General features: G+C 34.4%; 1 long non-coding RNA gene across 1 annotated transcript; it reads left to right on the forward strand.

The window, feature by feature from the left end:
* Nucleotides 1-1466: 1466 nt before the first annotated feature.
* Nucleotides 1467-3093, forward strand: LOC107842144. The gene is made up of 2 exons (XR_001665634.2): nt 1467-1594; nt 2805-3093. It is a non-coding gene; the product is annotated as an uncharacterized LOC107842144 (long non-coding RNA).
* Nucleotides 3094-5877: the final 2784 nt, after the last annotated feature.

Consider the following 5877-nt stretch of genomic DNA (forward strand, 5'->3'; position numbering starts at 1 on the left):
GCAATATGTAGGTGATCGTGTTTCACTATCTCCATGTAGGAGTAAAACTATATCATGCTCATAGTTATAGCAAAATGTATAAATGCATCGATTCCCCAAGATATGGTACTTCATGACCAATCCAATTCTATATGTTTCTCCTTTCAACTTCTTTCAGTATATAATCTATCATTTTTAAAAACTCTCCAAGAGTCCAATAATATTTAAATCACCAATTTATCCATTATAAGGATTATTATAAGTTTTTTAGAAATTTTTATATGCTTCAGACATTTTGAATCCTTTAGTGATGTTCATATAGATTTTGTCAAGTGAATAAATCCAACATTTCATGTATGAAATTTTCTAGTGTCTGGACTAAAAATTAAATAAATTTTATGCTTATCAAGATGCATTCTTTCATGACACTTGATAAATATTTCTATGTCAGCATGCTTAAATAAATGTACAATTCAGATTCTTATATTCTTTTACAATGTTGCGACATGTTGTATCAAATATATTATTGACAACATATCATTTTGTATTCATTCACGATATGTTATAAAACTTTGAGATATCATCACTTTATTAATTTCAGGTACCTGAACCTCTCATAAGATTTTATGAAGTTTTATGTCATAGGCTCTTTAATAGAACATTGTCTTCTTAGTATGATTATTTTCTCCTTATCCTTTCAAGGATTATTTTATTTGGACCGATTAGTCTACCATACTTTATGTATGTGTAGATTTTGTCCATTAGAGACACACAATAGGATTACTTGTAGCTTAATATGAGATTAAATTTGAGTCAGCAAATGCTTCCGGCAATTGACTTAAAAATTTCTTTTGAATGAGGATCTGATGATAATTCCTACCATATTTCATAGTTGCTTATAGTTCCCCCTTATGTTAGAAAAACTAACATACATCCTCCATCTTCTTTGAGGAATCCATCTTTGTGCATCGTGGTATATCCATTAATCGTATACCGCACAACAAAATTATTAAATAGAAAATGTGTGGGTCTTGACTCAGAACCAACTTTGAGGGAGATTTAATCATAATTTATTAGTTTTGTAACTACCCTCCTGGTCGATTTGAAAATTTTCTCAACTTTCATATTTTAGCTCTCCCCATAATTTGTGTACATAAATTATGACTAATGGATGAGTAGTACCAATTCTTGAGGTGTTCGGAAGTAATTCAAGTCATTAGTTGGATTATTGAGTTTTAATAAATTTAAGCTTGATCACAGCCAACCTTTGGTCAAGACAACCTCGATTTGGTATGTTCATACTTTCAATACGCTCGGAACATACTTTTTAGTCAAGTTACATATTTGATTTGTTTCTATGAGGTTCTGAATAAATTTTGAGCATTTATTAAAAGTTTGGAATATTTTTAGGTAATTCATGTAATTATTAATTTAATAGATCAAAATCCACAATTTATTTAATTATGTGGCTAGTACTAAAATAAACTTAAGTGGGTAGGGTTTAATAATTAACTATAACAATAATCCTTCCACCATGACCTTGAATAGTTTGTTGTCAAATTGGTTGCAAAGGAGAGATCTGCAAAAAAACTGCATCTGGGAAAACTCACATCTGGTAAGGTTTATTTTTAAAGTGAATACGGAGAACATTAGTTATTGTTGAGTGGGATGGACAGGAGCAGTGCTTAATTTCTACTTATAAACCTTTCCCTCATTTGTTTTTAGTGTAATTAATCTAAAATAATGATTAGATATCATTGACCAAGTGATTGGTTAACCAATCATTGGCGTAACAACGGCACCTATGCTACTTTCAACTGTAATCTGAAAGTTTCAGTTTATTAACTTTATATTTTTTAAATTAATTTTTTATTTGCCTCTTATATCAGAATTTAGAGATATTGAGGCTTAGGTTTAGAATTTTGAGTAATGATTAATAAAATGGGTTTCATTAGATTCATTTTTATGGGGTTTATATATTAGAACAAATTTTAGTCATTTGGACAGTTTACGGGAGGGCGAGGACCTTGCAAATAACTTGCATTTGAATTCTTTAGTGGAGGTAGGTTATGGTTTAATTGGATTTTAGACTCGATTTAATTATGTGTATACTCTTAAATTAGATGCTTGTTGATTGGTCTTCAAACATACTTGAATTTGATGATATTTGGATTGTTAAGACTTGTATAAATAATTATTCAAAAATTACTTGATGGAATTACCTTATGAATTTAAGTATACTTGTAAAACTTAGTACATCATACTGTATCCTGAGAGATAGTGTGAATTTAATAAAACATACCTAATATGGTTATGGAGGATAGGTTACCATTCCCAATACGAATATGATATTGATATTACTTGTTTATGGAGGATCAGGTACCACACCGGTATGGTACATGAACTTAGATTGTTCCCCACAGGTCATGACTAGTTGGGCAAAAATAAATCCCTTAGTATGTGTATACAAATTTGTGTTGAATTTGAGAGGTTGTGTGGTTCAATAAACTGATAACAAGCTAGAGATGTTCTAATTGCAAGGTTTAGAATGACATAGTTGTTAGTTATGGTATTTATGGATTATGTGGATGGTTTCAGTATGGTTGACACTCTTGTTGGTGACATGGCTTGTTTGTAAGCACAGTTTGGCCCTTTATTGGTGTATTTGCTAATTTATTAAATACTTGTTATGTGACGGTGAGTGTCTACTTGTTATTTGATTGATGTTGTGTACATGCTATTAAATTGAATTGGTCTATGATACCTACTAGTGTATAGTGGTTTGTACTAATACTACCTTGTACTTTTCTTTTTATTGAGTGCAGAAAGTGTTCCAGAGGTTCATACATGGTTCACCTCGGTGTTTGATAGAAGATCTCAATCCAAGGATGAGTACTACATCTCTAAGCTACTATGGATCATTCTATTAGTTCTTGTCTATCTTTTGGGCAACGAGGTGTTCTTTTTTTTTATTCTTTATTTTGGTTATCTCTTTTAGACATGATTTTTATTTTAGAAGTTCTTGTATGATGACTTTCTGGTCTAGGGGATTTCAATAAGTAGTTTGTTTGATTTTTGCATTAATAATGATTAGCTTTGGATTATTGTTCTAAAGGTTGTTTTATGACAATATCGTTTTAATATTGACTAAGTGATTGGGTAATGATGCAGTTTAAATGATTCTCCTATAGAAAAATTATTTTGGGCACCACTCATGGCCCTTTGTGTCATGACAAAGTTGGTATTAGAGCCCTAGGTTTGTCAATCTCATCGTACAAGAACATATCTAGTAGAGTCATGTGAAATGGTATATCTATGTTTGTACTTTTTTTCGAGAGGCTATAAGGCACTAAGAAAATTCAAATTCTTCTTTATTACGTGCTATTACTTGATTTTAATTTTTATCTGGCAATTTCAATTGTTATGTAACTTTTTTCATTCTTATTTCGTAGATGGGAAGAAATACGAGTAAATAGAGTAAGAGTTGAGGTGCCTGAACCGACTGCTGAGGCTACGGTTTGGGGTAGAGATTGCGTGAGGGGAGGATGAATAAGAGGAAGGAGTGTTACGCCCATTAGGGGAAGAGCTCAGGCCAGGAGACCATCTAGGGAAAGGCCACTATCTCTTCCCCCACATGAGGATATGCCAGAGATAGTAGAAAATGAAGTGATGTTAGTACAGAATGGGGGGATGTCGGTTCATGATAGGGTTACACCAGTTTAGGGAGGTACAACTCTGATTTAGATGTATTTCACTGTGATTCAGCAGAAACTAAGCTTTTTGAGTGGGTTGACAGGAATCAGGACTATGCCCATAATACCCATAGTTTAGCATTCCTGGGTGCAGCATGCTACTACTATAGCTCCTCAAATGGAAGAGGCATCAGGGTTAGATGTTTTTCCAAGATAGGTAGTGGGTCCAGTGATAACTGTAGATAAGCATGATTTGTTTTGCAAGTTTAACAAGATAAAACTTTCTATTTTTCATGGCACCGAGTCTGAGGATGTTTATGAGTTTATTATTGACTGTCATGAGAGACTTTAGAAGATGGGTGTGGTTGAAAATTATGGTTTAGAATTGGTCACTTTTCATTTTCAAGAATATGCCAAGATGTGCTGGAGAGCTTATGTAGAGTGTAGAGATAAAATTTTGCCTCTATTGACTTAGACTTAGTTTTACTCTATTTTTCTAGAAAAGTATGTTCCTCATATATTAAAAGACAAAAAAAGGAATGAGTTCACTAATCTTAAGCAGTGAAATATGTTAGTTGTGACCTATAAGACCAAATTTCATTCATTGTCTTGATATGCACCTCATTTGCTGAAAACTATGGAGGAGAGGATCCATCTCTTTGTAAAGGGTTTGAATATAGGTCTCCAGATTTTTGATCTTCAAATAATATCTTTAGGTAAGTCTTTTCAGGAGATGGTTGATTTTGTTAAGAAGATGGATGGTGTAAGGCAAGAGGGTTACTCCAAGAAAGTAGAAAAGAAAGACCATGAAGGGACAATTTTAGTGGCTCTTATTCTAGGGTTCAGAGTTCACAGTGATCCCCTGCTCGCCCCATTCAATCAGCAATGTAGGTGTCTATTGGGGGTTTGTCAGGGTCTAGCCAACCATCTTTAGACTTTGTTGGTTACCTTACTTCGTCTTCATTAGCTCAGCGACCCACCTTGGATCATATATGTTATGAATGCGGCAGAATTCGTCACATCAAAAAGTATTTTCCTAATTTGAGGCAGTAGGTCAGTCTGACAGCAGCAGGCTTCTCAAGCTTTGGGTCCAATAGGTAGGAGAGATGGTGGTAATGGTAGAGGTCATCCACAGGGTGGGTGTGGTGGTCACCAAGTAGGTAAGGGTGGCAATCAGCCCCATCGAGGTAGTTCTCATCTTGGAAAGGGTAATGCTCAGACTGGTGGTGGGGCTCATATTTATGGTTTTCAAGGCAAGACCGAGGCAGATGTATCACACGTTTTTATTATAAGTACTATTCTTGTCTGTGACTGGATTTCCATTGTATTATTTGATCCTGATTCTACTTTTTGATATGTATCTGGCAATTTTGTTATGGGGTTGGGCATGATGTGTGATCTGCTTGACTTTACTATTAACATATCTACTCTTGTTGGTGATTCTATTATTGTTGATAGGGTTTATTGTTCTTGTTTTGTTATGACTATGGGGTATCAAACTTGGGAAGATTTAGTAATTCTATACATGGTAGATTTTGACATAATTTTGGGTATGAGTTGGTAGTCTCTGGATCATGTGGTATTAGACTGTCATGCTAAGACAATGACTAAGCCTAAGCCATGAATGGATAGACATGAGTGGGAAGGTGATTATAGTCCTACTCTAATGAAACTTATTTCCATTCTATGTGCAAAGAGGTTAATTGAGAGGGGTTGTTTGGCCTTTCTAGCACATCTTCAGGACACTTCTGTAGAGTTCATACATATTGAGTCAATTATTATGGTGTGTGAGATCTAAGAGGTTTTTCCTACAGATTTTCCCGGCATGACACCAGACCGTGACATTGATTTCTGTATTGATCTAGAGCCAAGTACTCATCTTATTTCTATTCTGCCCTGTAAAATAGCTCTGGCAGAGTTGAAGGAGCTAAAAGCTTAGTTGTAGGATATGTTGGGTAAGGAATTTATCCGTTTGAGTGCCTCACCATGGGTTCTCCTTTCTGATATGTAAAGACGAAGGATAATAGTCTTCCTATGTGTATAGACTACAAATAGTTGAACAAGGTTACAATTCGTAAAAAGTATCCTTTGCCCCGAATCGATGATTTTTTTTGACCATTGGAGGGTGCATCCATATTTTCCAAGATTGATTTAAGTTCTAGGTATCATCATCTTAAGATTCAGCCTGACGATATTCCTTAGACTG

Source organism: Capsicum annuum, chromosome 9 (assembly GCF_002878395.1).
Source record: "Capsicum annuum cultivar UCD-10X-F1 chromosome 9, UCD10Xv1.1, whole genome shotgun sequence".
Taxonomy (NCBI): Eukaryota; Viridiplantae; Streptophyta; class Magnoliopsida; order Solanales; family Solanaceae; genus Capsicum; species Capsicum annuum.